Source organism: Chelon labrosus, assembly GCF_963514085.1.
Source record: "Chelon labrosus genome assembly, chromosome: 14".
NCBI lineage: Eukaryota > Metazoa > Chordata > Actinopteri > Mugiliformes > Mugilidae > Chelon > Chelon labrosus.
Window position 1 is genome coordinate 10,036,577 of NC_140347.1, and position 11,865 is coordinate 10,048,441.

Here is an 11,865-nt window from a genome sequence, read left to right on the forward strand (position 1 = left end):
TGTCCAGGCTCGTATAATATTTGCAGTGACGGCTTTCAAGGCATTTAATAAAATATTCCCATTAAAACAGTTTTCGCTGTTGTATTGCCGTGGCGAGTCATTTCCAATGAGGAACATCTTCACTTTTCACAAAGAGCTTTGTAGCGCACAGCGCAACCGATCGCCTAGGTATCAATATTAGATATTCCATTCATGAGAATGGCTCGGATGAATGGGCAACCTGAAAACATGATGCCTCTGGCCAAAAATCCTAATAATAGCATCACCGTTTCATTTTTGTCAGTTTTTAGCTACGAGAGCTTGAGAAACAAAGGACATTTCACCTCGTTAAATTTGGTATTCTGCATATGACGCTATTCTATGATTGGAAATTTGCCTTTTGCAAAAAGTTTAAAATAGCGGTATAGTATTTGTTCATTTATTTACAGCTACGATTACTTATTAAAGGGGAACTACCGTTTTTTTTACAGACTGGACCTTATTTCTGGCATAAAATACGATCGTTTACTCGCCCATATAAGTTAAGTGTCATTTGGAGTCATTCGAACAATATTTAGATCCGCGTATATCCATATAGTGGGAGTGAATGGGGCACCAAAACGCAGCCTCTAAATAATGCTTTTTCTGCCGTGAAACTCGTGCATTTCACCAATTTTTTGTTATCATACGCTAGTGCTATTCCCTGTTGAGTCCGGAGTTACCTGTTATCATCATCCAGGGTCTGTAAATTGATCTACTAAGTTCTGACCTGGATGATGTCATCTCTGAGCGCCGTGTGCACCCACGACGGTCGACTTGTTTACCTGTAATTTGCTACTGCTAGTTTTTTGCAACATGGCTGAATATTTTTCCAATTCTGAAGTTGTGGACGACGACTTTGTTTATGATGGACGTCCTTACCGTTTTGAGCAAGAGTATACGGGTGAGGAGCTCATTGAAAGGAGGATGCAGAGGCAGAGAGAGGAACAGCTGGCCAAACAACAACAAACCGCTGCACGTCTGCGAATCAATAACAGGTAACTACGGACTCAACCGGGAATAGCACTAGCGTATCACAACAAAATATTGGTGAAATGCACGAGTTTCGCGGCAGATAATGCGTTATTTAGAGGCTGCGTTTCGGTGCCCCATTCATTCCCACTATATGGATGTACGCAGACCTAAATATCGTCGGAAGGACTCCAAATGAAACCAAAGTTATATGGGTGAGTAAACAACTGTATTCTATGCCAGAATTAAGGTCCAGGTTGTAAAAAACAGTAGTTCCCCTTTAAGTCAAACTGGTAAATCTCAGCTTTTATCATTAACATCCGTTTGACAGCTAGCCACTAACAAGTGACACAGTTTAGAGAAGGACTGACTGGTCTTTTATGTGATGATCAAATCATTTTGATTTGCATTTACCACATTTTGCAACAAGTTAGGTTTAATTGCTCGATTGTATGCATTCAAACTGCAATTCTGACAAACACGCAATCAGACATTTAATTGCAGGTTTGTTGTGTTGACAGAAACCGCAGAGACAGATAAAACCAGAGACATCTGCGTGACTAGACAGAATTTGGCTCCAGTGAAGGATATTTTTGGGTGTGAACTGTCCCAGATCAATATCGAGCAGCTGAGTTCGTGATCTTTTGTAATTGTCAAGCTGAAGATGTGACGCAGCCGTAACGCTGACATGGATGCTGTCATCTCTAATATGTCAGCTGACAAAACAAGCAGGGGCTGAAATTGCTGTGTATCCCGAATCTTCAATGGATCCTCTCACGCTCAGAGGAGCTTGCCTATTATTATTTTCTATTTATACCCCGGTTCATCGGCGGCGGATGTTAGAGCTCGATGTTAACACGCCTAACGTACAGAAAGGGCCTGTCTCTGATGGGCAGAACAAATGAATCCGAATACTGGATATACTGAACTACTCCTGCAGACGCGCAGCAACATCCCCGCCGCCTGGGTCATCCCCTGCACACTCCCTCCCCCCTCTCGCCGAAACAATGATCTCACTCCATGCACCAAGAATCCGCTGATTGTTTGAAATACCTTCCACTAGGCTCTTCCACTTCTTTTTTCCCATCGACCTGCAGGACGCAGAGGGAGGTGGTTAGGTGGCGGGGGACGGGGGGGAGGGCAAAATGACCTTGGCAGGAAACATCCAGCCCTCCAGCAAGAGGGGGAACTGGCTTCATTTGGCCCCATACAACAGCGGTTTAAATTTCAGCAGCGACTACAAAGCCTCTGTAACTCAGTAAGACAGATCGGAAAACACAGAGGATGAGCCTTGGCAGTGAAGGTGAGGAATCTGAGACTGATGCTGAAAGTAAGATCCGCCGATGCTGGATTTTGAAGCCGATGTTCACACTTGAGAGGGATAAAAAACAACGTATTTTTTTGTTCTTCACTGACTTTTTTATTCCATGCTCGCTTAAATATTAAACCAGAGTGTGTGGAGACCTTGAGTATAGATAATTTCGTTGACTATAAACTTCACCTGGGAAAATATGCAAAAATAGAGCAATTTCTTTGTTTTTTCTTTTTTTAATTATTATTTCTGATTATTTTTTTATCTTTATCTCTAATTTATAATTCTGTGTGCCCTCCAGTAACTATTCATCCACTTACCAGCTAACAAGGCACTAGCTTCTACAAAAAAAAACAACAAAAAAAACAACAACAACAAAGCATTGATGACATATCACGCCATTGCTGACTCTCCACCTGACTGCCAGGAGCTATAAATAAGCAACTGTCGGTGACATTGCTGCCGCATCCACACCGAGTAACGAGCTTTTACTCCGATAACTCAGCAGAGAAAGTGGACGAGTGCAGCAACGCTCGCCGCTGCAGCCATCGCATGTCGGGGTTGTCGGTGAGCAGAACAAAAGGGTGTCACACAGAAGGATGTGACCTCAGACTTCAGAGGAAGGAGCACACAGCGGCATTCTTCTGCCCGAGCGAGCAGGAGCGCGGGGGGAGAGGGGGGAGCAACCGCGCAACAAAACAAACGCATTTCACTTTAAAATCTTTTCGCGTGGACGTCTTTATAATTAGAAACGCAGATTTGCGCGACCGCGTCTGTTCTGTCAGATATGGTGGCGTATGCCTAGAAGTAGAGGAAGCCTTCTGACAGGTTTAAGAGTCTATTTACAGTACGTCTTATTCCATGTGTGGATTCATTCAGTTTTAAGTATCTATAGAAGCAAACTTCATTTTAATAGGATTTTTTAGGTTTAGAGGTAATATTTCAATGGAAGTTGGTGAAATATTTAATGATACTGTATAGTGTACAGAATTGTAAGTCTTCCAAGATTTTATCACATGTTTTTCGTCTGCTCTTAACTTCTTGACTACCAGTAGTTAAAATTTGTCCTCTGCGAAGGACATCCGTCAACCTGATTGTCTCCCATCCACTGCATACTACTGAATTAAATCCTTTTGCTATCTACAGAGGACATTTAGGACTTTTCAATGATACCAAATGTGAAGGGGTGGGGCTTTGGTACGTTTCTCTTTCTCATTGAGGAAAATGTCGTTCATCAGTTGTACGATATCTTAAAAATAAGAACTTTTTTTCCAAAAACGAAAATAAATTTCAGTATTCTAATTACCTTACAAAGATTGGAGAATTTTTCTTAAAAAAATGTGATTTAAGCCTCATGCTGGCTTAAAAATTGACTTTTAAAGCACATTCTTCAAATAACCTCCATCTGGTAATGAAGATCATGTGACATAACCAAAGATCAGCTACCGCACATTTCACCACGGGGTGAAATCCGTCCCATCGACCGGAAACACAGCTCGCAGAGGTGACATTGCGATTTGATTGTTTACGCCTCCTAGATCCCGCGCAACTCACATCCTAATGAGCCGGAAGATTGACGGCAAAGACTGCAGCCCGCATGCGTGATTATAATTTTAAGTGCCAGCGCCTGGTTCTCCGCCTGGTCAGGAGCTTCCATTTTATACGTGACTCAGCAGCTGAGGAGGCAGAGGAAGAGCTGAAGACCACTGCCCCGTGCTTCAGCGTTCCCCAGGAGGGCTGAGAGGAGGCCGGACCCCGGAGACACGCTCTGTTTACACCGCCTCGTTTTCACAGTGAACCGCTCCGATTTGATATGGTACGCACATCATTTCTAGGGTGGCAGCAGAGGGTGGGCTCTGAAGACCACACAGACAACTACTATGAATAACCTAAGCAAGCGCAAGAAAATCCAGTATATGGAGGAAGACGACATGCTAGAGGCCCGTGATAATGGCTCCATTGCTGTTACCAAGGTGAATAACTAGACACTATGAAAGCACTTGATGAAGATCTTTGGCCACGATTTTCCCAGTGGGAAAAAAAAAGCCTGAAACTCACATGTCATTCACATTTCGTGACGCTCGGAAAAAAATAAAAGCACATCCGCGCACAAGTCAACGGAAATTAGGAAGATTACGGAAAAGCTTCGTCAAAGCTTTTAAATATATATTTGTAAAAAAAAAAAAAAATCAATAAGAAGAGTATTCTGAATGACGTTCTAAATCTGGAGCAAACATAATGAATTTGAGAACTGAGATTAAAGGGAAACTACTGTTTTTTTACAACCTGGACTTTATTTCTGGCATAAAATACGGTCGTTTACTCACCCATATAACTTTTGTGTAATTCGTATTCCTTCAGGAGATAATTAGATCAGCGTATATCCATATAGTGAGAGTGGCTGGGGCACCGAAATGCAGCCTCTAAATAACACATTATCTGCTGCGAAACTCAATCTACAGACCCCGGATGATGATAACAGGTAACTCCGGACTCAACGGGGAACAGCATTAGCGTACGATAACAAAATATTGGTGAAATGAACGAGTTTCGCGGCAGATAATCCGTTATTTAGAAGCTGCGTTTCGGTGCCCCAGTCACTCCCACTACATGTATTTACGCTGATCTAATTATCTCCTGAAGGAATATGAATTACACAAAATTTATATGGGTGAGTAAATTACCGTATTTTATGCAAGAAATAAGGTCCAGGTTGTAAAAAATAGTAGTTCCCCTTTAAAGTCAATTTCAAAATAAAATGTCTGAATCCAAATATTAATATTTCTCGCACAGATCAACAAGATTTCTCTCAGAATAATCCATAGCGTATGTCTGTGTAGAATTCTGAAATTAAACATAGCGATCGTGACCAGAAAATTCAAATTTTTAGCTTGATTTGATCATTTCGAAACGAATACTGTAATTTCCAAGAAGTGCGTGTTAAACACAAAGTTGAGGATCTCAAGAAAACACAGCAAATTCAAATTAAAATTGAATTATATAATTATTGTTGCAAACGAATTCACCATTTATTGACTTATAAACGGGATTTCTTCTTTTTTTTCAGTGGACGCAGCGGTGAAATCAATAAGACTTGAACTTGAATTTAAATATAAATATAACTTAAGAATTTAAGAATTAGATGTTAAGTTAATTCTCAAAAAAATTATTTTCTCTTTAGATTCTGGGGGGGTTATATTTTGTTAAACTACACAGGAAGATTTATTTTCATTTATGCATCAGGTGAGAAAACTTAAATTAAATCGCTTCTCAGCCCTCTGTAGATGACATACAGTGGAAGTTACTTTTTAAAATGCATTTAATTTCAGAATTCAGAGATTTAAATCAGAATAATCACAGTTCTGAAGAATTTTTACACAAAATACATTTTTTTTTTTTTTTAGCGTAAAACTAAATTGAGTCTCGCAATCAGTTCCCAATGAATTCCTTAGGTCGTGCATTAAAGTTCTTGCTGCAGTCGTGACTACTTCAAACGTTGCAGACTGTTCCCAGTTCTGCAGCTTTTGATGGAGGAGATAAAACTGTGCCGCTGTTCAGCAGAATGAAAGAAAACCAAATTAAGCGGCCCCCCTGCAGGACAGCTCCCCAGCCAGATGGGTGCACGTTCAAACAGACTTTGGCAGGACTCTCCAGTCCCGTCACCAGCAGGAGTAGAAGAAGCGATGCCCTCCAATTCAAACAAGTCTTTACAGTGTTGATAATGTTTTCTCTTCATTCATGAAAGGCACTCCACTTGTCTAACGGCTCCTAAACCTCCGTCCCTTCCAGTGTTTTCATTTCAGAGCTATTACAACCAGATGTACGGTGTTTAGGTGTGAAGCTCGGCACAGTAAAGAACTTCTGGATGACCACGGGATGATTTACTAAAGAGCTTTAACCGAGAGTTCAGAAGGTGAAGCTTTCCGCTCAAGGCAGTAGGACGAGCCTGTGAGATCATCCAGCGGGCTTGACGCAACTATCGGGATGATTTACGTTTCTTGATAATGTCTCGCAGGCACACACACAAAAACAAGAAAGAAAAAAAAAAGAAAAGAAAAAACACACACCCAATCAAAACAAAACAATCAGAGATCTGCCTGTGGTGTTTTCGATTTGATAGCTTCTTGGCAAGTGTCTGAGCAGAGAGCAGCAAACACACACACAGACAAGACATTGACTCTGCAACCGCAGACTGATGGGAGCTCAGCTGAATCTGCCCGGGATAATGCAATCTGATTTCACACAAAGAGTGATAACGCCAGTGCACATCGCCGCCGTGAACAGCGGGGAGAAGAAGAACGAGCAGCCACGAGGTGACGTAGGGAAAAAAGGGGGTAGCAACAGACGGAAAGGCACGGGGGGGGGGACCACAATGGCTCTTGGTGTAAAGTGCAGGATCTGAGATTTCTCCCAGCAGTGCTGTTCCAGCTATGCCTCACACTGGAAGCATCCCAGTCAAACATGCCTTTGTGCTGACGTGGAAGAGCTATGGGAACATGTTTTTTTTCTCCTTCTTTCTGCAAGCCAAGGCACTGACTTTAGATGTCGAGCTGAGCTGGTGGGGGTTACTCAAATATTCTCAGTGATGCAAACACTTCTTGCAGAGAGAAGAAAATCTACCACAGAGACTTGGCTGTCTAACCTTTTGTTTATTTCTTTTTTTTTTATTAACTACACTCCTTCCTTCTCTTTTATCAAATTCCAAAAGGATGCGCGTCAAAAGGCGGCTGAGATTACCTTGAGGAGAAATTCATCAGCGGTCACAGCGAGAGGTGACGCCATCGCACCCTGCTCTAATTTCATGTATCGTTAACCCATACGTGCTTGATTACTTCTGAACACAAGCAGCTCCTTCTGCCATAAGCGCTTTAATTGGCTTGTAAGGACGTGCGGCAACATAAAGCATGATCACACCGGGCTCAGGGGGAAACTCGGAGGAGCTAGAGTCCAGAATGGAGAGCATGAACGAGGGGGTATAGGGCATGGGGAAGGGGGGGCCGGCAAGGTCACATCGAGGGATCCTGTTGCCGTGTGGGATTTCAGCTGTGGCTGGAGACTACCCTGGGGGAATCGTTATGTTAAGATCCCCCAAACGGCCTGGCTCAAAGATGTTCTGGGAGATCTTCCCAGGCATTTTTTTTCCCACCCAAGAATTTGGAGGTTTTAGGAAAATAGTTCAATTGTTCAAATGAATGCCTACCACGGCGGCGACCCAACAGGATCGCTCAAGTATATCTAGGAATCAATGTGTGATTAAATAGAGAAAAAAAACAATTACATAGTATAACATTAGTTAAAAGATACTGATGTCACTGCACATGTAAACAGATTCACAGATTGTTCAAGTGAACGCCTACCACGGCGACGACCTAACAGGATCGCTCAAGTATTTCCAGGAATCAATGTGTGATTAAATAGAGAAAAAAACAATAACATAGTGCAACATTCGTGAAAAGATATTGATCTCACTGCACGTGTAAACAGATTCACAGATTGTTCAAGTGAACGCCTACCACGGCGACTACCTAACAGGATCGCTCAAGTATTTCCAGGAATCAACGTGTGATTAAATAGAGAAAAAAACAATTACATAGTATAACATTAGTGAAAAGATATTGATCTCACTGCACGTGTAAAGAGATTCACAGATAATGGGTGCCTTGGCTAGCAGAAAAGTACGAAAAATACTAGGAATGCACCAAAATTTTTTGTCTGAAAACCAAAAATGCACTTTTGGGCTGTTTTCGGCTGAAAGTTTATCGCCAAAACAACATGGCCGAAACAACACGGCCGAAACAGGAGTGTTGTGACGATGCAAGCAACAACCGCAGCAATTTTCGAAAATGTACCCAAAAGTGCATTTTCGGTTTTCGGCCAAAAATTTTCTGTGCATCCCTAAGAAATACACCTAGCTTGAGTCCCATATCACGAGACGGCGCAGGAGCAACCCACCCTGTCATGTTGTGCGGCGCCGCTACACATTTTGTTTTTCTTTTGCATGTCTCATCAACGCACACGCGTACAGTACATCTAAAGCAGCGGTTGGTCATTTCACTACATGACGTCAGAATATCTATATTTGCCGTATTATCTGTTCCCTGTCGGAGGTGAATACAGCGCTCTTTGTTAGGACGGGGGAGAGGGGTGCACGGGAGAGCCACAGCCGGGCCGGCGCGTGACGCAACGGCTGCATACGATATGTGATGCAATCGCTGAGAAACAGTTCAGCGTTACGGTTTGCTGTTGTTCACTGGAGCCATGTTGTGCTCCTACGGTTCAGATTTTGACGAGTTCCATACATTTGACACGCGTTGCTGTGAACACATCACAAACACGCACTTGGGATTTTGCTTTCAGGAGTCATCCCTCATAGTGTGAATGCACTGTACTGCTACACTGAGTCTTTATGTACACCTAGTTTAAGAAATGCCATAGGACTGAAAGGATTCTTCTTTTATTCTGCTGCGTAACAGCATAAACAATGCAGGACTAGTTATTCCATGTTCTGATTGTGCAGTAATTTAGGAATTACAGTATGCCTCATCACTGAGCGTCTCGCTGGCTGTGTTTATGTTAAAATACGGTGTGATTCGGTGTCTAATAATAGCCTGTTTGTTCGTTTAATTCACGCTGAAGGACAAAGAAACCAGGCGACGGCGTGATGCGAGCCGCAGAACTGAAGCGTTATTGGGCAGATTGGATGAAGTGGCATTTAAGCCTGACTGAGTCACTGTGGGGTTTATAGTTTTGGACCCCCCCCCTCCCACTCCCCCTCTCCCTCCTCCCCTCCTCACAACAAACAAGGGATTGCTACGCATGGGAAAAAAGAAAGGCAGCAGCGGGGCTACTGTACAGAACAAAAGGCTCCATGCGTAAAACTGCGCATGAGTGCTGCCGCCGTGCACGTGTTGCGAGAGCACGCCGATGTCAACGAAAACGCGTTCAGATGCTTTGTTTTTTTTTTTATTATTATTTTGTGTATTGATTACACATAGATCCCATTTCTACACCTGCGCCTCCGCTCCTCGTCGCGCAGCTCAAACCCATCCGCAGCGCCGGTGTACAGATTTTACTTTATTCATTATTAACCTTTCAAAGGAATCGTGGCAGGAAAAAGCGACACACACACCGTGACAGAAGGAGGAAGGGGGGGTTAGGAGGGCGATGCTGCTATCCACCCCCACCGCTTGCATTGCATCAGCCCCAACAGACAAAGGGGCTGGGATGCCGTGGATGTCACTGCCCCTCAAAATGCTGTATCACCGCATTAATGGCAGCATCACTCCGCTCCATTACAAATAGTGCCCTACTGCGCGCACACGCACTTATTTTTTTTTTTTTGAAATTCCACGCCAGGTGGAACAAAGCAAACGTGCCAAAAACATATCCTACCCTCTCTGTAGTCCAAAACACACACAAGCTACGCTCAGTGTGCAATAAATATATATAAAACCAAACCGCGCGGCAGTAAGCTGGCTATTTTAAAGGTTTTAACAGACATTTGACGCTTAAAAAGGCAAATTTCCGGATTATATATAGATATTTTTCCACCTGCGAGACAGCACAGATCACCACTACATCATTGCCTCCCACATAATACGACTGACGGGGACTGACTAAGCCACTGCTGCAGCATCTATTCACATGACAATGCAGGACCGCGCGCAAAGGCGCAGCTTCAAAAAAAATCAAAAAAAATCAAAAAAAATCGGCCACCGTCTTTGAAATGTAAGGGATTTAAACCTAGCTGTTTTGTTTTCGGCTATATATTATAGGAGTCGAGGCTTGCTCCCTCAAAGCAAAGGGTTAATGACAATGAAAATATGGGTTCTTAAGCTGCGGCGTCGAGCGAGGGATTGAGATGATTCCATTGGCTGTCGGAGCAAATAAGGCTCGTCCTTACACAGCAAAAAAAAATGGAGATGTTTTTTTTTGTGTGTGTGTGTGTGTGGATTAATGAGAAGTTGTACTCATTTCAGCCCGAGGACGGGCACAGAAGACATTCTCGAACAGAAACAATAACAGTCATGATGTTGACAATAATAGTAAATACCGAATGAGTGAGTGGGTGGTGGGTAGTGGTGGTGTGTGGTGGTGGTGGGGGGGTATTTAATGAGGCTGCAAGTGGCAGCTTCTGTTTCTGGAGCGTTTAGCTGGTGTTATCAGCGGCATGCCTGACCCTCCTCGGGGATCACCAACGCATCTACTCTGCAAAAGAAAGAAATAAATACACACACAAAAAAAAAAAAGAGAGAGAGAAAGAGAGAAGGGGAGCGCACACGGCGTATTGACTCAAAGCATAACAGGATGTGGTACAAGAGTTGTGTTTCACTCCTGAACCCGCGTTCACACCCCAGCACAATTCAATATTTGCACCACGCGCCGAGCTTTCAAGATTCCTGCATGCGGTTATTTTTTTCCCTGCTCTTTTCCATACGTGACTTTTTTTTTTGTATTTTTTTTTTTTTTTTTGTTGTGTGTCCGTATAATCCCAGCGAGGACCGTGTTGTGCTGTGCTGTGCTGTGCTGTGCTGTGCAGCCACCGCCACCGCTGCGCCACTTGAGCAAGTTTGCAACTCGGTTACGACAACGTCAACAATAGACTGAGATTCTGACAAACGCGCAGTTAACAGAAAGAACACAAGCAAGAGAGGCGAGGATAAGGGGGGGGTCGGAGGCGGGAGGGAAGGAGGGGAGGGGAAGGTGGGGAGAGAAAGGACACCAAGCACGCCAGCTCACCTTTTACTTTCTATTCCGCTCGTATTCCAGCCCGTTTTTTTTCCCCACATAAGTTCTTTCACATGATGACTGGCTTTGTCGTTTCCTCAAAGCCTCCCCGGCTGCTGCAGATGGTGACTTCTTCTTCTTCTTCTTCTTCTTCTTCTTCTTCTCGCGTCGCGACTCGGGCTGTTTCTCACTTGTGCTACACACACACACACACAAAAAAAAACGGCTATTTAAAAATAAAACAACAACGTCCGCGACTCTCGTTTACGTGCGCGCACGCGCCTGTGTGCGTGTAAATATATATATATATATATAAATATATATATATTTATATGTGTGTGCGTGGTGATCCAGCGCGGCGTGCCGCTCCGTCTCCGCTGTTTGTTACACTCGACTGGAACGCCTACTCTCAGTCGCTACATTGTTGACATTCGGCCGCTGACGTCACTCCATCCCCTCATTCACAACATCGTTAGCTCCGCGTTGCCTTTTGCGTTGGGGCCGGCGGGAAGCGCGCGCGTACGCCCTCGAACGTGCGCAGAGGAGCTTGGAGAATCGCACTATCCCGCTGCCTGCCCCCAAACCCCTCCCCCTCCCCCTCCCGCTCGCTGGTTCGGCGGCCCATCCAACCCCCCCCCCTCCTCCCCTCACTATCCCACCCCCTCCACCCCCTACCCCCCCCACTGCCTCCTCCTCGCACTGGGAATATGACGGTGAAAGATGACACAAGGCATTTTTTTGTTCACAAGCTGCACGGCCGCGCGCGATAGTCGCTGTTCACTGTTTGACATAGTAATATCACGTGTGAAATCACGTCATATATTTTTTTTATTATC

General features: G+C 44.0%; 1 protein-coding gene across 1 annotated transcript in view; it reads right to left on the reverse strand.

Moving 5' to 3' along the window:
- The window catches only part of bach2b (BTB and CNC homology 1, basic leucine zipper transcription factor 2b), an 89,504-nt gene extending 78,103 nt beyond the window's left edge, over positions 1-11,401 (reverse strand). The window contains exon 1 of the mRNA XM_084560386.1: positions 11,042-11,401. The gene's annotated coding sequence lies outside the window, so the exon portion shown is untranslated. The remainder of the gene's footprint in view (positions 1-11,041) is intronic.
- Positions 11,402-11,865: the final 464 nt, after the last annotated feature.